Below are 26,152 nucleotides of genomic sequence, written 5' to 3'. Positions count from 1 at the left end.
ATAAGCTTCCACGCCATTTCAGTCCCAGCTTTGTTTCTTTGTTCACCAGGGACCACGGCTTGTCCAGAGCGCCGTGCGGCACACACGGACATGCAGCAGCAGACTCGGATATTGCGCGTAAGCCCGCTGTTACAAAGGCGTACCCAGGAAGTGTAAGCGTGCAGTGCAGTGTGATGAGGTGTGATGGGTTTTCAAGGCAGCTGGTGACAAGAAAGGCCAGGAAAAGGTTTTGGAAGTGGTCATTTTTATATAGACCGTGTTTCCTTTCTGTTTCTCTTGCTGATAACCTGCAGCCTTATGCCTGCTCTACAGCTGGGCAGTCTTTATTTGGGAATAAAAGACCCAAATGGGAAGACGGGATTGGGAGAACGGACCACTGTCATAGGCAGATCTGTGCTAACTACTGGTGCAAGGTGGCCCTTCATTTACAGCACTGGCCACTGAAGCCACCTCTCCAGGATGGAGATAGGAAAAAGTGCAAAAATCCAAATTCCTTCTCCCACACTGAAGGACAGACAGCTTGGGCCGCTCATCATTCACTCGATTGCTCTGTCCCCACCAGCTGTTGCACTAACAAGCAATACTTCGTTGTATCCAAATTCTGAATGAAGAGCTCGCACCACCGGCCACTTCCCATGACTCAAGGGAGAGGGACCTAGTCAAAATCCTTTCCACCTTGCCTCCCATGCTAATTCATTTTGGTCATAATCATCTAAGTCAGATTTCCCTTCTGTCATCAAGAGGCTTGTTTTTGCTCATTCATATTACCTGCAGGTGAGAAAATGAAAGGACACAAGCACTTGCCCGTTCTACTTGTTCCTAATCTACTTAGCCTGTTGGTCCTTGCAAATGGACCCAATGCTCTTGCAAATGATTGGCTAATAGATCTGGCCTTCAGTGTGGTTTTTGAAGCCCAGCTTCTGGAAGCACGTAATAATGTGAGATTCTCCCTTTTTATTTTGCATGGAAGTTTCTAAGGGCCTAAAAAAAGTCTTGACAATTAATTTCCCTTTGAGAGGGGGTACGTGAAGTCTCACTCTGAGACCAAGGGGTACGTCGACAGAAAAAGGTTCAGAACCGCTGGTCTATGCCCTCCTGGGTATAAAACCTAAAACGGTGCAATCCACCTTTGCAGAGCAGCACGAATCATTAATGAAGAGATGAAACAGTGCAACCTGGTGATACTGCAATCCTGGCCAAAACAAGTCTGCAGTCAGGGATGGACATGCTTAGGCCAGCTGCAAATCGAAGCAGGATACTCTAGAGAGCCCCGACCCACATAATATCCATCCTGCTCACGCCGGGCACACGAGGACTGGCTCCCACTCAAGTTGTAGTGCATCTTTGGTGACTATCTTCCTACCGGCTCATGAGATCTTAAAGAAAAAGATGTTGCCCATTTCCTTTTGCTTTGCATTCTGGTTTTCAAGCCTGTGCAATGCACTTGGGTTAAAAACGGCAGCCACCTGCCTCATCTCCCCCACATCTGGCACCCGGGGCCATATGAGAGAACAATGTGGAGTTCGCAGAGCCCCAGACTGACCAGATCAGCCCACAGCCTGATTTCAGTGTCTCTCTTTTCTTAATAAAATGAAAGCAAATCCCAGGCCTTCCCTGTATGGACTAAGCAGCATCTCTTTTGCGCATATGAATGAAATTCCTTCATTCCCCTTCAACCCCCATCTTTGTCCCTCACTCATTTTATTTTCTCATGAAGAAGAAAGTGTAGTGAATACATTATTGAACTAGAAGTGTCTTATCACTGACTGCCTTAATGAAATGGGGGTTTTCTTTGGAATATACTGCACGGTGCAGTTGGAGAACCGATCACTTCACTAATCTCAGACGTAGTCAAATTGGTCTGGGATACATAAAAAAAATGGAAGGAGGCCTTTATTTCAAGGTAGGTCCATTCCCAGCTCATTCTGATTAATAGTTTCCAGCAATGCCAGCCTTATCTTTCCAAACTGTTTTGTACAGAGGATGTGAAAAGCAGGTAGAAAGTATTCAGACATAGTCTTGGCCTACAAATAGCATGTGTTTCACTTTAACAATTGAGGCTAGGAATATGGTTTTATTTTTGTGCAGATGGAGCTATGTCAGTGTGGTCCTTGATGTGGAAGCTGATAGCTATACCAGTATACAAGTGTCTCATGCCAAAATAGTGTAATTCCCTTTCCAAACAGTAACCAGCTGTATTGCTAATATAAACCACATGTATGTGGGTAGGACAGGTTTTACATGAGGTGGTTTTAGCGATTTGACTACTCTAGTATGGCTAAAAGAGTACAGTGTGTGTGCAGAGGAGGCCTGTTAGGGGTTCAAATAAACAGACATCCAACACAAAGCTCGTTGAGCACATCAGCCCCATAGAAACAAGGTTCAAGCAACATCTCATGCATTTTGCATGCAGAAACTACATCCAAAGCAAGCAAACTCATGCAATGGGAAGTGAGGAAAGCCCAAATGTATGGGCATTTGTGCAGTCATTATCTAATCCCTTCCTGCATTTGACCTGTGCCCTGAAGAAGGCAGGGATCTGGTGGAAAGTCTCCTTGGGTTCAAAGTGTTAGAGCAGGGAGGCAGTGGACTAGATGTCTAGGGACGTTGTGGACTCCCCATCACTGGAGGTGTTCGAGAAGAGGTTGGACAGACACTGGTCAGGGATAGTCTCAGCATAGTGATGCCTATGTTCTACTATTGGGATTTCCCAATCTTCTGGGCTTTGCTGTTGCCCCCTTACCCCCCTTGTGCTACATGGGTCAGGATGTTTTGAAGCCTTCTTCAGAAGTTTGGTGTTGGCTGCTGCCGAGGCTGGGGACTTTGACTGAGCTGTGCCAATGCTCCTGCTGGCTCTAAAACCTGGAGGTTACTAGCTAGAGGGTTTTGCCTCTGTTCAGGATCAGACCAATCACCACATTTGGGGTCAGGAAGGAATTTTACCCCATGGCCAAACTGGTATGGAACATGGTGGGTTTTGCCTTCCTCTGTAGGGTGGGATATGACCTACTTCCTGGGATCTCTTGAGTGTATGTTAACAACGTTTCCAGCAGAAGGACCTACTGAGGTCCCTTCTGACCCTAAAGAATCTATGAAATCTCTGACAATGGTCACCATGGTCCCCCTGCTTTACTTCTGCCAGGTTCGGGTCTTATGTCTTGTGATTGTGTCAGGGTTGACCAGGGGCAGATCCAGGGGGAGTGCAGTGCTATAGTCATGCTTCCTTGTAATGCCTGCTGCCCCCAAAGTTTGCAACCAATTGCCTGGCAGTGGTAGCAGCATTTCTAGTCAGGCAGTGCTGAGGAAGTCAGTTGACTTATGGTTCATTATTATTCATCATTATTCATCCCACAGGTGTTAATGACCCTCTCCTCTTTTTTAATGGTTTTGAGATTCCACCAGTTAAGCTACCCTCTTTCCTGCAATTCTGTTGCCTGTTAGCTGCTCCTGGTAACAAAGCTCCTGTTTCACAACTCTGCAAACTGTTTTTAACTCCTTCCAATGAAGGTGTATTTGTTTTTGCTTCAATTCTACGGGTGATTCATAAAATTCAGGTATGGCTCAACATGCACAGACACTGTAAAACCAAGGTTGAACTTTAGAAAGAGACTGATCTGTGGTGCAAGCACTTCACTTCGCAACTTAAACACATTTCTCTTACTCTATTTTCTTATGTAGTCACCTAGATTTTTTTCAAGCAGGTCAAAAACATGAATCCTATTATGCACCATTCAAACAACCCCCATTTCCCAAGGGACCAGAGCACTGAGTCTTTGGCTATTGATGCCCAAAGGTCCATTAAGAAGAAACTGGCCAAGCCTGTCTTTGCCCTTTCCCAGGTAGTGGGGGACACCTACCTCATATGATGCATGCTGAGGGAGCAATGGGATGTGTATTGGGTTTGTTGCAAAGGCCATCTCCCAAGCCATATCCCAGTGCTGCTGGCTCTGCTGTGGTGGCCATATGGGTCCAGGTTTCATTCCTTTGCTGTGCTGGCCACTTTTAATTGAGGAATGTAAGTATCCAAAGACAGACAGTGATTTCTAATAGCTTAGATGTCAACAAAATACAAACTGGGGAATGATTAACTAGCCTACGGTACTGCAGAAAAAACCCTGGGCTTTATGGTGGATAGGAAGCTGAATATGAGCCAACAGCATGCTTTTGTTGCAACAATAAAAAATAAATACAGCCACCAATGTACTGGGCTGTATTAACAGGAGTGTCACTTGCTAATCAAGGGAAGTGATTCTTCCACTCTATTCAGCACTGGTGAAGCCTCACCTTGGATTTCTGTTGCCAGTTTTTGGTCCCAGACTTCAAGGACGTGGGCAGATTGGATAGAATCCAGTGCAGGACAACAAAAATGATCAGAGGCCTGGGAGATATGGCTTATGAGGAAAAGCTGAAAGAACTAGAAGAGCTACAGGGCTCCCAAAACTGTGGCAATGAATGCTGCTACTGCTTCCCCACTGCCAAATTCCCAGATTTGTGGGGAGCCACACTGGCTGGATGACTGAGCTCCACAGGCCAGATCCAGGCTGTGGGCTGTACTTAGAGCACTGTGGGCTAATGTGGTGAAGGCACATCAGTTCTTGGAGCCGACAGCACACAAACAACAATGGGTTCAGCATCACGTCCACCCGCCTTTGACTCCCCCACCTGAATGACCAGGTATCCTAGCATAACTAGGTCAACTGGGGTCATCCCATAGCATGATTCTCAAACAGATCTCCCACTCATGCCCTTAGAGCCTTTGGAAGATGCCTTAGCTATGTTGCAACTACCTCCTCGCTAGATTGGCAGTGATGATGAAAAAGGTCTATTGATGAAGCCCTCTGAAGCCCTGTTTAGGATGTGAGACCCTGAAAGCAGGTTGCCTTGCCTGTGGGCTTCTCCAGGTAGGCTCTTGATCCCTGATGAGCTTCTCAGCCATCTGCACCAATAAAAACGTTTTAAAGAAAGCTAACATCGGACTAGATGATCTTCTCAGGTCCCTTCCGACCCTAGAAACTATGAAACTATGAAACAAGCAAACAAAACCCTCTTGTTCTGTCCCAGACACCAGGAGGGGGTCCCCTGGGGCTGTGGTCCTTGCTCAGCCAGCGGTTCAGCTCACCACCTGCCTCTGGCTCGCAACTACTCCCTCCATTTTCCCCCAACTCCTGGTCTCCTCTCTGGGGTTTTTAAGATCCTTGTGAGCCACTCCCCGATAAACAGCCTCCCCATACCTACACCTACTCAACAGGGCTGGCTGCCCCCTCTTAAGGAGACAGGCTGCCCTGTTATTGACTCATTGTGCCAGGCGTTGTACAAACAGAGTGTGGGTAAGAACTACAGCCTAGGGAGACGAGTAGGAAAGAGAGGAATCACAGCTCATGTTTTGCACAGGGGGGCACAGGGTGAACTCAACTAAAAATATCCATGGACTCCCCTGAATTTTTAAACAGCTCTCTGCTCCCTGTGGTGCACCCTTACAGCAGGTATCGTACCAAAGGAATGAGCTGTGTGGAACATTTCCCAAAAATGTCAGCCATACTTCTAGGGCAGGGGCAGGCAAAGTTTGGCCTGCAGGCCAGATCAAGCCCATGGGCCAGATCAGGCCCACAGTGGACTCCATTTCCCAGCCCCTTCCCATGTCACTGTGGCTGGTTTCCATGGAGAACCCAGTAGCAGTGGCACAGTGACAGCGCAGGACTAGGGTTTCCATGGAGACTGGCCCCACCAGTGCTGGCAGAGCATGTGGTGCCCTGCTGCTGCAACTCAATTACTTACTACAGGAAAGATTTTTTTCTTCATTCCAGAACATATTGTATGTGAGAAAATATGGTATTTTCCATTGGACAAAGAGCTTTTTGAACCCACGGCAGCAATAATGAGGTGAAAGATGTCACAGGAAGAGGGAGAGGCAGCATGTGTGTGAGTGTAATGGAGTCCAGCCTCAGGCATGGCTGTGATGCCCCTGGAGCCCCCTGAGCCCTCATCCAACTTTGCTCTGTTTGAACAATCCCCCTTCCACTCGCCTGCCAGCCTTGATCTTTTAGAAAAAAGGGGAGGCTGCCCCAGGCTTCCCCAAGCCTGGTCTCACACTCATGAACACAAATATCCATTAGGGCTGTGTGAAACAGCACCGTTCCATTTCGCCTTGAGTTTCAACAGTTTGAGGGAACAGTGTTTTGTCTTGAATTTCATTTTGAGTCAAAATAGCTGTTCCCTCGAAACAGAAGGGCTGGTTTGACACTGTTTCAAGTTTTGCTGGGGATAGAGTCAGCCCAGCTGGGTTGACTTCCCATCCCCAGTGCTACATTGAGCTGGGGCAGAGGCAGCCCAGCTGGGCTGCTTCCCGGTGCCCCACGCTAAATCGTGGGCTGCCTCCCATCTGGGCTGCCTCCTGCCCCGGCACAATCTAACATGGGGCACTGGAAAGCAGCCCACCTGGGCTGCCTCCCACACCCTGCCGGATCTTGTGCTGGGGATGGGAAGTCAGCCCAGCTGGACTGACTTCCCATACCCAGCCTATGGTCGAAATGTATTGACTTTCGAAACATTTCGACCAGCCTCGTTTTGTTTCAAGGCTATTTTGACAGCATTTGTTTCATTCTGATTTTGCTGTTTTGACCTCAAAATTGGTCGAAACAGTGTCGGAATGAAATGGCCAGCGAAATTTCGCACAGCCCTAGTGTCTGTGCTCATTGCCTTAAGGGTGAATGATTTGGGATCTGTCCTCCCCATGCCTATGCCTCACAGATGTCACACATACTAATCAAATTGTAACCACCCCTCCGGGCTGCAGGGCCCTGGCTCTGTTCATCCTTACACCAGTCCCTCTCTGGGCTATGGACACTCTGGCCCCCATGAACTCCAGCTGTGGCCCTCTTGGCCTTCTCCTTAGACCCTGGCCCTGCTCCTGGGCCAGTTGAGAGCCCTGGGCTTTCCAGCCCCACCAGTCTCCAGCTGTTCCCCTTCTTGGCCTTTGACCTTTCCTGGCCCTATAGACAACCTGACCTTACCTACTCCCCAGGCCCTCTGGCCCTTGGTTTTTTTTCTGAATCCTCTGGTCCCTCTCTCTCTGGGCCTCCCTGAACTTCCTTACCCCCCCTTAGCCCCTTCCACAAACCACCAGCCCTGAGGCTGCATGCTGGCTGCTCTGCCAGCTCTAAGACTGCGCTCCCAGTCCTAAGGCATACTTGGTGAGAGTCAGAATCGCTCTCGCAGCAGCCTGCTCAGGAGCTCCTTCCCTGTCAGCTGCCTGGATAAGACTGCCTCCCTACCTTGGCCTTGGGCTTATATACATCTCAAGCCCCACCCCTTCTCTCCTCTTAAAGTGACAGGCGCGACAAGCATCCTGTCACACTGAGACATGGGGTTTTCTCATCTGTTTTTCCTTTGCTTTACTTGACAGCGTTCTCAGCCTGGTTGAGGCCATGGTTTGGATCTCCACCTGGAAAATGGACATAACTGTGCTCCCTTTCACCTGCCCTTTATTTTTAAGATCTTTGGGGCCTGGTCTGTCTTTTGTTATGTGTTTTACCCAACACCCAGCACACTGGGTCCCTAATCTATTAACAACTGGCCCCTAATATTAATAACAGATTTGTGCTTGTCCTACCAGGAACATGGAAGCACTGAGAGGGATTGTCATCATCTACCTGGCATGGAAAGGCTTAGTGCAAACAGGCTTCGATTGATGATCTAATTGATGAGTTTTAAAAGCTGTCTTCTGCATTTGGCTGCCTACAGCTGCCTGGAATGGAAGCTCGAAGGCAGATGCCAGCCCAGCTCGAGCAGCACCAGCATGCCTGCTTTGCAGCATGATTTTGCAGTCTGGGTGGATTGCTAATGATGGTATCTGTCACCGAAGCCTTGTTTATATTATTTAAAAGCCAAGTAGGCAGCTGTTCACAATGAGAGCCACCCCACGCATCACCAGCAAGATTGTTTCTCTCTAGATGCAGCTGTAACCAGAGCCAACCAGACCCACCCACTGCCATTTCTCCAGTGCTAGAGTATCTCTCCCTCCCAACTAGACAAATTATTGGGAAAAGCCCAGCTCTCTCCCACCCACTGCCCAGCAAAATGCAGCTTATTTCCATGCCAATGCTTTTTCTAATTTAGCAAAAGGCGCTGGGGTTGGCCTCTCTGTTGGAACTCGTCTTTGCATCCCCCAATGAGTAATAACTTTGGCTGCAATTGTGCAAGCTTTTCCACCTCCTGGCCACCAAAACACTTTGTGATTCCCATTCATCTGTCCATCCCTGGTCAGCAAACACATGCTTCATTTCAGCAAGGTGCTTGATAGCACAATTGCTGGACTGAGGCCTAAGATCACAGCCCTAGCAATAAGCCAGGGCTCTGAAGCTTTACGCCTCCATTGATTTCAGAAACATTTGCTCTCAGGTTGTACTGGTGGTAGAGGAAAATTTATCCTCAGGTGCCCCCAGCAAATTAACATTACACAGTATCCTTTGCAAATCACCAGGACATACATGATGAAGACCAGACATTAGCTCAGGAGAAGAAGGTTATTTAATAAAGGAAATGTCTGTGACTTGATAGGGAAATAGGGATGGATTGGACATGCAGAGTGGTGGAGAATTGGATGACTTCAATCAAAACACTAGGTTATGCCTTTTTCCTAGTAAGATGGCAGAGTTGCCTCAACTCACTCAGCAAGATCTCATGTTCAGTCTTCATCAGGAAAGCCCAAGATAAGTGTAACAGGACAACTTTGTTTGACCCATCAGTTCTATAATGCACAAGCCCTTTGGGAGACCAAAGGTTCTTTCTTCAGGGTTTAATTTAGACCATTATCAAGCATCTGAATGCAGGCAAGCAAAACATCCTCACAGTAACAAGCAGTGCCACGTATCATATATTAGTTAGTTTATCCCTGCTCACAAAGAGGACATTTACCATTAACATCCCCTGTTCATTTTGTTTGCACTGCCCAGACATGTAATATTTAAGGCCATGGTCTTTTCTTTGTTTGATGATTTGCTCACACTGTGAGACGAGGAGGTGTTGAAAGATACTGGCTGTAGAGAAGAAAACTGCCTCGGGAGGTCAAAGAGCTGCCTCTAGAGAAGCCAAGAGGGATCGGCAGCAACAAGGGCTTTACTACGTGTTATCTTGAAGGATAAACTGCTTCATGGCTGTATTCCAGCTCAGGAACACCAGTCTTGGTGTGATGGAGCAAAAGCAGTGATACTCAGAACATATAGGATCGAATCCTCAACTTGGGCTACACTGGGGAAAGTCCACTGAAGTCAATGAACTACATTGCTTTATACCAGCTGAGGGTATGGCCTGTCCTCCTAGCCCTTCTACCTTCAGCGGTAAAATATTTGCCCAAGAGGGAGAGATGGCAATAAACTGAGTGTAGGGGGATGCATTCCTCTTTCCTTCTGGTGGTTCATAAAGATCTTCTGCTGCATAAACCTAACCTCTTTGGCTAAGTACAGACAGTCAAAAAGCCCAAGGCTGAATCGACTCATTCTTTGCAGGTTAGTCTAAGCTGCAAAGTTTAAACTGAGAAATAGCTGGACACATATTTACTCTTGATTCAGGAAACGCAGCCTGCAGTGGCCCAGGCCAGAAGCTGGGAGGCACTAGAGCACAGCTTTCAGCACTTCCTCTTCCTGCTGTCCCCAAGGTCTCTGGGATGTGCAGTCCAGCATCACAGCCACAGGACTCTGCAGGGGTGCTCATCACTTCCTCTTCCTGCTAGGAGGTGCCTCTGGGATTTGGAGTCCACAGTTGCAGCCAGCAGTAACTTTCAGTAAGTTTAGCAGGGCAGGACAGCTCTGTACTCAGGGGGTTTAACCCCCTCCCTGGCCCCAGACAGCATTTGCCTGGGGGCGGGGGAGACAGCCCCTGCCTCTTCCCCTCCACCCTCAACCCTTCTCTGCTGGAGCAGACAGCACAGCCCAGCCCAGGGCTGGAAAGCATGCTGGGATGCTGGGGGGCTGTGATTTAACTTGAACCAGGAAAGGGACAGAAGTTTCATAAATGGTTTAACACAAATCGGTTAAGTCTGATACTACATTCAGCCAGGTTTATCTTAAACCAGTTTCAGCCATTTTAAAACCAGTTTATATGCACTGAGCTTTTGTTCTGTTACAGATTTAAACAAGTTTTTGATCACTTAAACTGGTTTATGTGCCACTTCTGTCCCTAGCCTTTAGGACTAATTCCTAAGGTGTTCTTGAACGGTTAATCCATTATCACCTGTAATTTGGAACATGCAGCTCCTTGGAAAAAGCATGCGGTCATGGTACTGCAAGCCTCTGCTCATGTCCTCCTTTGTGAAAGTAGTCTCAGGGCCTGGACACATAGTACATGTATATCTGACTGTCCCAGCAGTGTGATCAAGAAGCAGACAATGTAAACCCCTACATCAGTGTGGCTCTGCCCAATCTGGTGCAGAATTATCCCTGAAAGGGGTTAATCTATGAACATGTAAGTTATACCTGTGTAGACGTCACGTTGGCAGCTTGCTCCAGGGTAGCCTCAATGCAAACAGGCTATTACTGTCTTCCCCTTCCACCCAACTGTGAAGCACAGGGACAGCGGCCTTTGGTCGGCTCTAGGTCCTTCTGTCATTTGCAGGGGTGCACCAAACTGGCGTAAATCACACCAGTGTGAATGTGGTGCGTTTCCAAACCTTCAGTGAGATGAACACGACTTCTTGCCAGCTTATGACAATAAGAGGGGTCCCAGAAAGAACTACTTTCTCTTCGGGCTAGACAAGGAGCTTAACTAGATTGAAGGAAATGGTAAAGGAGATGGAGCCCTGGCCCTTTTCTCCATCTCTGGACTCTATGGACAGCTGAGCAGCATGTGGATCCTGCAGATCATGACTATCAAGCTGCTTTTTGACACAGGCATAAGACCAAAAGGTTGTCGTTCCCACAGAGTCTTGCTTGGGAAAGAAAGCCCGCTGAGACCACCACACAACAAGATTAATTAGTGTGGCTGATTTTCTCCTCAAATTGAACAAGTCCCTAAGTCTTTTAGGACTGAGAATGAACTTGGAAAACTGCATTTGTCGTCCTTGGGGTGGCAGTGAGCAATTAATGATGGCAAACTGATCACTGTTGCTACTGCACTGAGGGCTTTGGCTCATCATAGCTGCTCGTCACACTTTTCTGTCATTTCTTATAAAAGCCTTATCCTCTACTTCCCACCAAGAAGAATAGGATCAAGGGTGGGAGGGGAGAGGAAAGGAAAAAAAATCAGTTATTTCCTATGTGTCCTGTCTGGCTTTTTCCATTATACCTATCATTTCTGGCTTCTCTGAGCTGGAACTGTCTCAATCTCAAGTATTTATTGTTGCCTGTGTGTCAGTTCCTTGGCTGATATACATGGGCGCGATGCTGTTGGCATTGATGATGCATTTTAAGAGCAGATGGGACAACTGTGATCATCCAGTCTGACCTCCTACCGACCATGTGCCCTGCGACACCCCAGTGTCTGTGCCTGCTCCATGGGCACATGTGCTAGAAAAACATGCCAAAATCTCTAGGGATGGAGCATCTACTGTCACTTCTGGTCAATTATTCCAGTTCTGAATGAAACAAAGTTGATTTACAAGAGGTGTGACTCGGGCCCTGCATTCGAACTGGCTGTGGGTCAGTTGACAACGCTGGGCTGTTGTTGGGGTTTTAATTTATTGCCTTAAAAACTCTCCATGCTCCACGCATGCAGAGCTCAAGGAAGGAATGAGTTAAGCCATGAATTATTCCCAGTTAACGAGGCAAGAGAAGCTAAGGACTGAATAGGCCATTGACACTGAATTGGTCTCAACTTGGCCTACTCAGAAGATAGTTCTACTAACTTGTTGCAGGGGTGGGGGTAAAATGGGGTAGGACTCGACCGCAGAGGGGCCGCTCCACAGTAACTGCCCATGCGCACCCTCTTACAAATCCAAATGTTATAGGATGGATTAAACTTTGTTGAGACTGGTAGAGGTAACCACGACCCTTCAGTCAAAAACGATCAAAGAGCCAGTGAAACACACGTTTCTGCCAAAAATAGAGGCTGTTGCAAGGCTGCTTAGGGATTTGAATACCCTGGCTGGAGGGGCTTTGGCTGGGTCTTTTTTGGGCAGGGATCGGGTGGTGCCGAGGAAGGGAAGTTTCGGTAGAGCATCAGACTGAGAGAAAATCTTGAACCAACCAAGGGAGAAGGGCAAGCTTAGTTCAGTGAGTAGGACAACTGTTTTGGGTTGCTCGAGTCCTCCATATTTTACAGCAGCGGGAATGTGTATCTCCTTGGAAATAAAAGCTCATCAAAGAAAACAGACTCCACCACCAATTCCCCCTCCTAACTTGAATGACCTACTAGGCCTTGCATTTTGACTCAGGTCAGACGCGACTAAGAAAATAATGGTCCTTCTTAGCATGGAAATAGGTCAGTGCCTGCAGTACAAGATGAATCTGCATTATTGCTGTTTCCGCCACTCTGACAGCCCCGGGTCAGGGAAAGCTTTAACCACAGATTTAAGCAGAGGCTCGAACGCCCTCCTGAACGAGGATGTTCTCAGAAATCAGGGCTGGAGCTAATACATTCTTCGCTTTCCAAGGTTATTAATGTGAACACTTTCATAAAGCTCTAAACTCAATAAAAATGCGTTGCCTTTCTTAATGGGAAACTTGTTACTCTTCTCAACAAGAGACGACCCCACCTGAAGGATTTCACATATTCCTTTGATCTGCACGCCTTGAGTAGGAATTTAACTGCCTTCCTCGTCCTTGAAGAGGAGCTATAGAAGAAGAGAGAATAGCTTCATACATCTGCTGGTAATAAATTATAAACTCTTTATGAATATAACACATTATTAGTCCTGGTGCCTGCAGGCATTTTCTGTTCCTTTTGTGCTTTCAAAGCAATTAATCTAACAACTTCTCCTTGCTTTCAGAGCCGGTCTTACAACTTTTGAGGATGTGTGAAAATCATAGATTTTACAGATGGAAAAAAACAACAACAATAGAGTGAGATCAGCCGGTCTTTCTGCCTGTGAACATGGGGTCGTCCCCACGAGGGGTTGTGTTTTCAGGGGATCGCCCAGCTCCAGGTAACAGGGCTTCATCTCCTTCCAAGGCAAACTGCACCACTGCCCTGTGCATCTGGCAGGAAACATTTCTTGCCCCTCAGACTAGCAAGTTTTTTATCACCAGACTCCTAGCCTTACCCTTCCCTCCCACGCAGGTCCTGCAATCTTTCTTCTCTTTAGCGTTTATATCTTTGATACATTTTTCAGTTACCAAACCAAGGGAGAAAGCAAATCAGCTCCAATCAAACTGAATTTAAGATTTTCTGGGGTTTTTTCTCTCTCTCTCTCATCCGAATGAAAGACACAAACATTCTGCTCAGTTCAACGCGAACGTTTCCATCTGACTGGAACCATATTTGGGGCACTTTTTCAAAAAGAAAAGGAAATAAAGAGCCAGATTGACAGTGGGGTCTGCCTTTTACACAACAGCGTAGTGTTTTGTGTGTCCCCACCCTGGGAAACAGGACACTCGGTATCACTATCCCAGGGGACTTTAAATCTATATCTCTCACTTCCCTGGGGAGCCCCCAACCTACCAAGCTAGAAGCATCTCTGGGATAGTTTGCTCTCCGCTTTGCATGACCAATTAAATATTTGGTGTCCTAGGGGAGCAGTGTGGTGAGCAACTCCTGGTACACTGCCTTTTTCTGAAAGCCAGCTTGTTTTTCGGGGAGCAACGATCTCTATTCTGTTCAAGATGATGTGCCCCATGAGTCTGTATGCAGCGCAAGGCGGTGAGATGGGTCAGGAGCTCTTTGGATCCTCGGGTGGTTTATTAGGTTTCAGACTAGCAATGACGTCAGCTTTTCTCCAAGTTTTTGGAAGTCTGTTACTTTCTAGACATTTATACCTGGATTCCTGAAGCCACGGCGGTTCTGAGTTGGGAATGTCCTATCTGGTCCTCGCCAGTCTTAGTTGCTTTAATAGCTATGATGAACTCATTGTCAGAGATGGGGGCGGTTAAATTAAGGTTGACATTGGGTGATATAAGTTGATCGTGAGTCAGGTGTTGAATCATGTCTGTGTGTTGCTTGCCTGGCTTACTGTGCTTGCTGTTATTGCACAGTATTTTCGTGGTGGAGTTTGCTGACATGGGGCAGTGTCATTTTTTGGTGCCTTTGCCTATACAGCAGTTAATAATGCACCACCCAAAAGAACAAGCTGGCTTTTGGGGGGAAAAAGGGTGTACCACTGGCCGGTTACATTATTTACATCCAACACAGGAAACGGATTTGAAATGAGGCAGAAAACAGGTGTGGTCTTGATTGGCCTCACAGCCACCTATGATATTGCATGGCAGCAGGACCTCAAATAAAAACTGCACTGGGTGAGGCCTGACCACAAGCTACGTGCTTTCATCATGAACATGATCTCCAGTAGACCGTTCAAACTCACTAGTAGCCAAGAAGAAAGAAGTCGAGTATGAACCCCGAAGCATGGAGTCCCCCAAGGGTCATCGATACTCATCAATGCACATACCTCAGACTTCCCACATAGCCCAAGGGACAGACATGACAGTACTGGAAAGGATGCCGAGTGCTGACACGAAGCTCATTGCCAACTATCTCCGCAAGAGGCACTTAAAATTGTGCATCAATAAATCAGCATCCCCACTCTTCTGCCTGGACAATCATCGAATCATGAGCATCCCGAATATCGGAGTAGGTAATTGCATCCTTCCCCATAAGCATACCCCAACTTACCTAGGAGTCACGTTAGATCATCCCCTCACCTATAAACATCACGTTCAGAAGGTCAGCAATAAATTTACTACTTGCCAAAAAAAATAAAAAAATTCTCCCAGCTCTAATTAAGAGAATTGGGCTGTGGAAGTAGCATCCGGGTGCTGGATGTCCCCAGACTCTGAATATTTTGAGGGCACAATTCAAGACCTTCCTCCCAAGCTAAGATTTTTCACCATAACAATATGGGAGAGGGGTAAGAAAAAGCAAGTCTATCTCAAACAGAGCTTTCTACAACTAGGAGATGGAGAAGGCTGAAAGGATGCATTGAAATCCACCATGTCCCTAGCCCTGGAAAGCACTTAAATGCTCTAATGACAGATACTGTTAAAAAACCTTGAATATTTGGGTGATGCATTTCTGTGCCACGGGGAGAGAGAGAATGAATTCAGTTAATTTCTGGCATAACACATGAACTAAGACCAGCCACCACTGATAGGCACTGGGAGGAGATGGAACAGCCCCGGTCAGAGGAACAACCGCTCAATTATTTGGCACTGAGGCCTGAAAAACCTACATAAGTACATCTGAGAACATAAGAAGTGCCATTTACTGAGCCAGACCCTAGGTCCCTCTTGCCCTGTCTCCTGTGTCACTGAGGTGCACAGAGTGGATGCTGAAAGGCAGGATTTCACCAGGGTTTTTTCCACAGTTCTTCTTGCACTTGCAGCCTCCAGCTTTGAAGGACCAGGAAGTTCTGCTTCAAAGCCATGCCCTCCACTCCTTTCCTCCAAACATTTGTCCGGTCCCTTCTAGATTTGGCTAAACCATCACCTTCCACAACATTTATTCTTTACAAGTAACATAAATAGTGACAGTTACTCTCTTCCTTGTAGTGAAGGAAAAGGCCAAAGCAGCAGGCAGCTGGTAAGGGAGAAAACACGACAGAGGAGATCTTGCGTGTGATTGGAATGACTCTTCAGAGCTAAAATCATCTCTGCTACCAGGATGCACCACATATTTGCAGTGTAGGTCTCTCATGCAACACAGGATGGGGAGAACAGAAGATCGTTGGTGCTAGAGCCCACAGTGAACGGAGGATTTTTGATGGCGGCCTCAATAGTGGGGTGAGTACACTATTGATGGTAGAAAAAAGGTCTTCTGCATGTCTAGGCTGGATGCTTAATTGCAACACCTTCACTAGCAGATCTTCTGCAGTGGTGGGTGTGAATTCAGGGGTAATACAATGGTTTTGTCTCTGGAGATGTCTACCCTACAGTGGCCGTGGCGGCTGCTAAGTTGGCTGGGTTCTCCACCAGGTCCCGTCACAGCACTGCCTGCTCTCTCACCTCAAAAGACTTGTTTGCTTCCCTACTAAAGGTTTCTCAGGCCTTGCTGCCAAGTAATTGAAGTGAAGTACCCAGATCAGGGCCAGTCCATCGACTCTTCATGTAAGGATAAAATCAGCAAAATTTCGCTGGCACCAGCCTATGTGATAAGGGGCAGCTGACACCAGTATCGGTGGCCAGACATTGGGATCTTCAGCATATTTGGTCTATTAACCAACTGCCCCTAATCAGCTGCGCGGGCCTGAATAAGACTTGAGCAAACATGAATCAGCATCTCCACAGATAGCAAAGAAGAGCCGAGGGATGGGATAATAATTTGGCATTTGCATAAGGATTAAGATAACGGTTTCTGACATCTGATTGGTTGAGTTTGGGGCACAGCTGAAGCATGCGGAGAAAATGTGACCAAGGAAAAGGTATAAAAACCATAGGATTGGGTCCCAACCTCAGATCTCTATGCGATACCCGCTGAACCAGCTGGAGAACCTCTGCTGACGGAGACTGCAAGCCTAGCCAGCTTTCTTTCGCAGCAGACAAAGCCTGTCCCATAAGATTATGCTTTGCTACTAATCTTGTATTGTCAATGAATCAATACATCCCACACATTGGTTGGAATGACCCAAGGGTCCATTTGCAGCTTTTTCATCCATTTAAAGTTTGCTAACATTAGTGTCTATCAATGGGGGTTGGTTTTAGTTCCTGTGTTATGGTCCTCAGTGGAACGACCATGTTGCCATATGCAAAGGACTTCTTGCCCCGGAGTTGGGCTCTGCCATTCAAGTGCTCGACAGCAAGGTTCCCCCTAAACTGTGCGGCTGCACATGATTTAAAATCTTGCCGTGTACTAACAACCACACTGGACATAGCTGCCTCCGGCTGGTAAGTCTGTTGTGGTGGATGGAGCGGGGAGGAAAGGGGCGTGAGGTGGGGGGCAGATCAATGCCTCCACAGCCAGGGAGGGATTGGGGCTGGGACAAGCTACCCAGCTGGGATGTGAGGGCTTGGGACTCAGGGAGAGGGGCTCCCACCACTGCAGATCGCTGGGTGTCACCGGTCCAGAAGGGCATGGGAGTGTGTGTGTGCCCCCAGATCTGTGCCCACCACTCCATGCCCCTTCCCTCCCCCCTCCGCCCACCATAACAGACTTACTAGCTGGAGGCAGCTGTGTCCAGCATCCTCAAGGACTGCTGCCTGTTTAGTCTATGGCTGAATCTCCGAATTGGCACCATATCATCAGATCTGATTTGGCTCAATCGAATCAGGACAGTGACTCAAATCACTGAATCAAATCACTGTCCCTCCAAATCAGCTGAATCTGAATCAAATACTCGCTGCTTCACATAGGCCTTGTATCCAGGGCTTTCACTTGGGTCTCAACAGCCTCAGGGGAAGTAGCTCTAAAAAAAGAAATAGGGCCCTAAGTGACTGCTGCCACTTTTACAGACCTGGACCCAAATTTCTGTGCTCTAGTTTCCCAGCCTATAAGACAATGACTTGCCTCACAAGGATATTAACATTTGCTGACTGGTAGCACTTACCCACTTACAAAGAGCAAACTTCATTAAGGGATCACAGCCCCTCACTATGGGTGCAGACCACACAGGATAATCCCCATTATTGACAAACATGGGTTTCCATGGGGTCCAGCAGCCACTCTTGATCCCCATCCCTAGCACAGCAACGAGTAAGTTAGCTCCTGTTCAAAGCCCTGACGACATCCACCTCTGTGTTGAGTTGCTCTAGGGAGCAACAGCCTAGAAATCAAGCCTCTGCCCTTTCCATTTCGATGGTTTCCAAAATTACGCTTGTGTGGATTTAAAGGATGTTTTGCAGACAGGCTGCACAGCATTGATTCATCTCCGCAAATAGCTTCCCTATTGATTGGTAGGTGCATCTGTTTATTCAAATCCGCATCAAACTCCCAAAGCATGAAGCGGGGAGGACAGGGGATGGGGGAGAAGAATAGCAGGACTTTGGCTCACCAACTCTACTGTGCTGCTTTAATACTTTTTGTTCATCTGCTCCAAGCTACAAGCTGAAAAGGTTGGTTGTATCCATGCCTGGCTGCAGCATCCCCCTTGATCTATCATGGCAGGAGCATCTGAAGCACCAACAGCCCAACACCAGCAGTATATCTCTGTATTAAAACAGAAGGAATGAGAAGAGAGGTGGGGGCAGACAGAGAAAGTGCAAGTCAGCAGTGAGTTTCAGGGGAACAAGCGTCAGCCGTGGGGAACAGCTCTCCAGCTGCAGGAGAAGGGGGAACCCAAGCGGAGCAGGTAGCTGGAGAAAGGCAGGTAGCCTTGTGCATTGTATCTTGAGACGGGAAGTGCAGGTGCTCCTGAAGACAGGCACTCCCAAAGCGCAGGCATGGATCTGGGGTAGGGAATTACTAAGCATAACAACAATTTCCCTCAAGTGTAGGCAGCACACATAGCGAGAGCAGCATGCTAATGAGGTCAGGTCCTACGGGGGTTAAACCGCATCTGATTAAAGACAGCAAGTGATTAACGACAGCATCGTAATGCATCCACACAAGGCACAAAGGCAAAGCTGGAGTTCTCTGACTTTCGAGGACTTCGCTTGGCAGCTTTCTTGTATCTGGAGTATAGACCCTGGCATGAAAATATCCTGAAAACAGTTCTGGGCACTTCACTTTAACAAAGGTGTGAGGAAATTGGGAAGAGGCCAGAGCAGAGCAACAAAAAAATGGACTGGAAGCCTAGAAAATGGGACCGCTCAGGACAGTTTAGAAGAATGGAGATTTTTTTTTAGTCCAAGATGAGGAATCGGTTAATAGTCTCTAATACAAAGGAGGTGGCTGTAAAGAGGATGGTGAGTTGTTCTCATGGGCAAGGAGCTATACTTGCAACAAGGGAGATTTAGACATGAAGAAAAACCTTTTAGTGGAGAGAGAAGAACGGTTCATCCAGCTCCAAGCCGCGCACACCTCAGACAGCTCGCAGCTCCTTGAATCTGGGGTTTTGGCCTTGATGGACATTAAACCTGGCTCTGAAATTCAACTATGACTTCAGAAAACAGCTGTCCATGACGGGTTCGTGTGCTAGGCTGGTGTTTAGACCCAGTTCTCGCAACTCTCGGGCAGCTTCTTCCAGCCAAGAGGAAGCTCAGAGCAAGCCCTTTTGGTGCTCAAGCGCTGCTCGTTGCATTTATCATTTACATTTCAAGCCCCGCTCTGTGCCTATGAGGATGCCTGGATATTTTACAGAGGAATTAGGCAAAAAATCACCCTCTTGCCTCTGGAACGATTATCGTACCCATGGGCAAGCTGCTGTTTTACATGGTCTCTAAACAAGGGTCGCCTCCTCCAGTCCGTCGTGCAAGGGAATTGAGTGCTGCTGACTCCGAGGGAAGAGTGCCTCCTACTGCATCGTGCTCCCTTCAGCGACGACTGCACCAAACACATCCCACCCATTCAACTACAGCTCATAAGGACCTTTTTATATGGGTTCACAAAGCTCTTCTTGCTTTGCCTCCAGCCAGCGTGCCCAGGGAGCCAAGGCGTCTATGCAAACAATAATGAGCCTCTGTTCATAGCATGGCTGTGGTCACAAGCGTGACTGTGTGAAAAGGGTCCCTGCTTTCTCAGCAGATAGGCTCCTTGCATGTCTCCGAGTGACAGCTGGTGACTGAGGCATACAGGGATCTTTCTCCTGTCATCCTGGCCGTGACAATGGGGCTCTGGGGAAGCCAGCTCCGTTCAGCAATGTCGTCAGTCAAGGCCTTGCTGCCAGATTTTGGATGGCCCGGGACGACGTATGGGCCAGGAGGAACAATTGGCACCATCCGGTCAGTGGTCTCCGGTATCAAACGTCATGTTAAAGTAGCCCTTGCTGATACCAACTCATGCAACAAGCTACACATAGATCATGCTGGGTCCCTGCAGTATAGAAAGGTTGGTGTTGGGGGACCACAAGGGTGGGTCAGGGAGCCAGGGGGTTTATTGGGAGCCCTGCAGTGAGACTTCCCAGGTGTGAAAGGTGCCTGGGAGGCTGCACACGCTAGAATGAATCTCACTATTAAGGACCTAGTGGCTCTTTGTGTTCTCAGTGGGGGCAGATGGCAGAGCAAGGAGCAATGGGCTCAAGTTGCAGCGAGGGAAGTCGAGGCTGGATATTGGGAAAAAAAATTCTCACTAGGAGGGTAGTAAAACACTGGAACAGGTTACTCAGAGAGGTGCTGCAGTCTCCATCCTTGGAGGTGTTGAAGACCCAGGTAGATAAAGCCTTGGCTGGGATGCTGTTGGAGTTGGTCCTGCTTGGAGCAGGGGGTTGGACTAGATGTGACCTCCTGAGCTCCCTTCCACCCTCATTTTCTTTGTATCTATGACTTCTTCCAGTGATGCCCATGAGAGGCTATTTCTATTGAGAACCGTCCCTGTGCCATCAAGACTCCCAGAACCAGCGCCAAGGTGGTACCTGCAGGGTCCCAAGTCTGTGGGCTTCTTGGATTGCAAAAAAGACATGCAGTTGTTAGTTACAGAGCGGGAGCATCATGGAGGCTAGGAGCTGAGAGAAAGTGGAAGGAGGTTATGAAGGTCTCAAGCTGGAGGACTGCAGAAAGAGAGAGTGCAAGGAGTGGTCTGTCAGAGGGTGAAGCAGCATTCACCGTCTCTGGACATCTCTCTTCATCTAAAGCACCAGTGCTCAGAAGTGACTTGATTAGTTTCCTAATTTTAGTATTATGTGTTTGAATAGGATCATTTACACCGTGATATAGGCTCCCAAGGGAACCTCTGGCACAGGGTCATTAAAATGGGTTATAAAGAACTAGAGACAACATGAAAATATACCATAGGGAACAACTCCAGGTTGGCAGGGAATGATCTAATAACACCGCAACAAAAGGTCGTTCACCAGGGAGCTCTTCTTTCAAGTCACCGATGCCTTCACAGAAAACTTTGACAAATGCACCATTTTATAAACGCTAGTATTCTTTAGCAAGATCCCAACTCTCCCTTTGCTTTTATTTATAGTACAAGGACGCTCTGAAGGAAAGCCAACTTTATATTGCACAGTAGCTGTTCTGCTGCTGCAGAACATGGAGTTATTTTTCATTTACACCTCCGTAAATGACCCAGACACTGGGCCAGAAGTCTGTGCTCCAAGCCAGGCCAGTTTCTCGCTGTCGCCCAAAGGTTCAGCCTGGCATTGAACTCCTCTTGCAATCATAAAGAGACAAAAAGAAACAAGGGCCAAAGAAAGAACAGTTTGTGCACAATCTGGTCTTCTCTGTGGGTCTCTGTGGTTTTCTTGAATCATTGAATAGTTGGAATATAAAATCTTTATTAGGCATTAAGGTAATGCTAAGGTGATGTTGTAGTTGTGATAGTCCAGGAAAGATACAAAAAGCAAAGGTTTTTGTGAGTGATCTCTTTATTAGGCTAATTTCATTGTTGGGAGGGACAAAGATGAGCTTCTGGGTCCTGAGGAAGGGTACCATGGCACCCACAAGTTCATTTATGTCCTGCTCAATCACAGGATCATAGAAAATGGGGGGGTGGGAAGGGAGCTCAGGAGGTCACATCTACTCCAACCCCCTGCTCTAAGCAGGACCAGCCCCAACTACATCGTCCCAGCCAAGGCTTTGTGTAACTGGGTCTTAAAAACCTCTGAGGATGGAGATTTCACAGCCTCTTTGGGGAGCCTGTTCCAGTGTTTTACTACCCTCCATATGATAAAGTCTGTTCTAATATCCAACCTCAACTTCCCTCGCTGCAACTTGAGCCCATTGCTCCTTGTCCTGCCATCTGCCCCCACTGAGAACAGCCCAGCTCCATCCTCTTTGCAGCCCCCCTGCAGGGAGTTGAAGGCTGCTATTCAATCCCCCTCACTCTTCTCTTCTCCAGACTAAATCAGCCCATTCCCCTCAGCCTCTCCTCACCAGTCCTGTCCCCCAGCCCACAACCATTTTCACTGCCCTTTGCTAGACTGTCTCCAATGTGTCCACATCCTTTCTGCAGTGGGGGGCCCACAACTGGTTTCCAGATGTGGCCTCCCCTGTGCTGAATAGAGGGGAAGAATCACTGTCCTCCATTTGCTGGCAACACTTCTACTGATGCAGCCCAGGATGCCGGTAGCCTTCTTGGCACAAAGGACACACTGCTGGCTCCTGTCCAGCTTCTGGCTCCTGCCACCCCCAGGTCCTTTTCTGCAGAGCTGCTGCCCAGCCAGTCAGCCCCCAGCCTGTCCCCCTGCATGGGATTGCTCCTTCCTAACTTACTGAATCTCATGACAGGTCCTTGCAATTGTTCCAATACAAAAGATCATCCACAACCGTCCTTGCTTTTCATATTAAATGTTGAACAGTTCAGAAAACCCATAGAAAAGAAATAAGGTTCTGTGAGAGTACATAGGACATTTCTATCAAATGGTTTCCCCATCTGCTAGCTATACAGCCTTCAGTTCGCATCTGATGCTCAAGAGGAAAATACTGTGCAATTCAGTCACAGTTTGGGCAATGCTGGGTTTGTGGGTGGGCAGGAAGTTGGGTTAATCTTGTCTGATCTCAATGGATCAGTTATGTGGAGCGCACTCTTGGCCTTGCTGAAGTCGAGTGCTTAGTGGAACTACTGCTTGTGCCTTAAGATAAATTTGCTAGCAGGGACACTCACACATGAAAGGGACCACTTGGAAAAGGAAGCTTTGCAGCTGTCCATACTTCCAGAGCCTCGACAGTGCTGCGGGTGTGTTGCTCATTCAAATCATGTCAAACTACATGGGGGATTTGAAATCAGCACAAGCTTTTGTTCCTTGGTTGAACTGACAAAAAACTTGCATACTTGGGACATGACTCTGCAGGCAGGGAGGATGTCAGGCAGTAAAAATTCGTAAGTGCATGTTTCTTCAAAGCACATCTGACTGCTGCTTCCAAATCCAGTGTGGTTTTCCCCGCTGGCCTGTCCCCTCTAGAGACCTGTCATTTATTTATTAGCCTAAATGGCTGAGCACATGCTTTCCCATACTCCTCCTCCTGAACAGTAAACAAAACCAGATGATTCACTGTGTGATAAGCAGTGCAGTGACACACTATGAAAAACAGGATACCACGATGCTGCTGTTGCAAGAAGGCATAAAGGAAAGTCTTGTGCTAAAGATCAGGCCTGGGGATAAAGGACTTCCCTTCCATTCCCAAGCCCTCCATAAGCTTGACACATGAAGTTACTGTAGACCAGGGGTGTCAAAGATATGGCCCACAGGCTGGATGTGGCCCGGGGAGCTCCTGGAGAGCGGAGGCTTGCTGCCAAATTCCCAGCTATAGAGCTGCATTGTTGACACCAGACGAGGAGGGAGATGGGAGGTGAAACCTGTGTTAGCAGCTCCATTGCTGCTCAGGGGTGGGGAGGATGCTACTGGGTAAGTTTGACAGTCGTGCTATGGACCAATCATGCATGTTCTTTGCTATAACAACTAGGCAGCCTTTCACCTCTCGGTCACCATCAGGGGAAAGATAATCATGCATTTGTAGCAGCTTCCAAAGGCGTGCAGGCGAAATTGCTGTTACTCAGGAACTCGCAGCTAGGCTGTCAGTGTTACGTGTGCCGGAGCCCGTTGTGATCGGAGCAAGTCAAATCCCTCCTGACCCTGGACAAAGTGGCTGCTTCCCCTTGTGACACAACTACCTTTGCCTATGCCCTCAGAACACACTGCAGATAGGTGATGACCTGACCATGAGGCATTACAGTCTGCTGTGCGCCATGTGTTATGAGTTCAGTGGTCTCAGTCTGCTTGCTTAAGGGACAAGTATCCAAGTGAGAAAAGCCACATTAATTTCCTGGCTGCTTTGGCCAGGTCATCTAAAGACTGAATGGGAAGGAGGAGACTGCATTCCCTTTCCACCCCGACAGCTCAGTGTAAATGCACACTGCAGGAGCAGTGCGTGGGGTCATGGGCAGATCCAGGATTTCGTAGAGGGGTGTGGGAGCAGTGACCAGTACTGCAGCAGTGGCTGCACTCCTGCTCCCAGGGGTGGGAAGGGCAGACCCTTTTAAGCCCCTGAATTAGGTAAGATCCTGAATAGCACCCCACCCCAGCGCCCTCTCCCTTACTCTCAATGTTTCTTTCCCTCCTATTCATGCCCTCCTTCACCATCCACTGCCACTGTCCTTGCTCCATCCAGCTCCCCAAGGGCAGGGGAGCTCTGGAGCTGCTCCTGCCCTGCTCCAACTCAGCTGTATGGCGAGATGGGCTCACCTGGGGACAGCAGCAGCAGTGGCGAGTGGGTGTCTCCTCCCTGACCCTGCTCTTGGGCTGGTGGGGAATGGGCACTGGGCAGGAAGGAAGGGATGTAAGCATGGATGGGAAGGGATGAGGAAGAATCTGTGCCTGATTTAGGGACTTAAAACAAGTCCCTGGCTGCTGCTCCCATGGCTTGGTTTTAGAGTTGGGTATGGCCACACCACTGCCTTCCCTCACTACATCTGTCCCTGTATGATGTAAACTACTTTAAAAAGGGTCCTGGTCTGTGGATAAATGAAGCTATTCATCTGCCAGGCCTGTTACCTTTCAATGGACTAACCTCATTTTCATGCTAAATACCCCTTTGGAGCCCTGTTACTGCAGCTCTGAGCTGTTTTAAGAGATGAGAGAAGAGAAGATTGAGTGAGGATTTAATAACAGCCTTCAACTCCCTGCAGGGGGGTTGCAAAGAGGATGGAGCTGGACTGATCTCAGTGGCGGCAAATGACAGAACAAGGAGCAATGGGCTCAAGCTGCAGCAAGGGAGGTTGGATATTAGGACAAACTCTCTCATAAGGAGGGTAGTAAGACACTGGAACCCAGAGAGGTTGTGGACTTTCCATTGTTGGAGGTTTTTAAGACCTGGCTAGACAAAGCCTTGACTGTGAAGTTATAGGTCGAGCTGGTTCTGCTTGGAGCAGAGGGTTGGACTAGATGTGACCTCCTGAGGTCCCTTCCTAGTTTCTTATGTTTCTGTGAACCTACAAAATAGTCACTGCAATGAACTCCTCCTACATCTTATGGCCCAGCATGGAGATGCCTTGTCCAGTCAGGACCAGTCTATTTCTGAGGGTAGGTGTCTACAGCCATTCTTTGAAAGAACTGTGCAAAGCTTACTACTTTTACCATAGGCCCAGTGGCCTACTGGATAAGGCATCAGCCTCTGGAGATTGTATGTTCAGCTCCCACCTGGGTTGTTTATGGTATTCATTTTTAGAGAACAGGCCAGGGGCTGTAAGGCTGGAAGCAGCAACACTGAGACCAAGAGAGGGAACTCATGCAAGAGAGAAGGAAGACTGCACTGCAGTGCCAAGGGACTAGCATGAAGCCAGCAGCTCCTCCTCAGGGTCTGGGTAGAGCTGGTCCCAGCTGATCTCCATTGAGACCCCACCCACACACTCTGTCCAGCACCCCCAGCAGTGGGTGCAGGGTGGACTGGCAGCAGCAGCTGGGAAGAGTGAGCCACCACTTCCACAGGTGCTGCCAAGAAGCTGAGTACACCTGCCATGCCATTCCTGTCCCACTGCACACCCTGCTGAGGGTGGCAGGACTGGCTGCACGCACCATGGCCCTGGCTGCCCCCTGCATGCCCAGCAGGGCTGGACGGTCTCCCTTGGTGGCAGGATCTGGCCCATGGGCCGTATTTTGCCCACCCATGGTATAGGCTGTAGATGTGGTCAGTGACTGACGGACCATACTGACCAGGGCAGATTATTAGGGCTGTGCAAAATTTCGCCACCAATTTTGTTTTGATACTGTTTTGACCTGTTTTGAGGTTGAAACAGCAAAATTGAAATGAAACAGATATGGTTGAAACAGCCTTTAAATGAAACAAGGCAAGCTGAAACGTTTTGCCGTTTTGACGCTGTTTCGACATTTTGCCCATAAGCTATAATGGGGAAGGTCAAAACAGACTATAAATTTGCCATTTCTGGCCAGATTTGGATAAAACTTGCAGAAATGGTAGCCCCTTCTGAGGGCATAAAGTGCACCAAGTTTCAAGAAGATAGGTGCATGGAGTTTGGTGAAACTGCACCTCAATTCTGGAGAGCCAAACTTGTGTCGTGTATATGTATTAAGCCACAGCTG

This window comes from Gavialis gangeticus, unplaced genomic scaffold (genome assembly GCF_001723915.1).
Source record: "Gavialis gangeticus isolate Ggan-Ray unplaced genomic scaffold, GavGan_comp1, whole genome shotgun sequence".
NCBI classification, from domain to species: domain Eukaryota; kingdom Metazoa; phylum Chordata; order Crocodylia; family Gavialidae; genus Gavialis; species Gavialis gangeticus.
Note: the sequence above shows the minus strand (reverse complement) of the source record.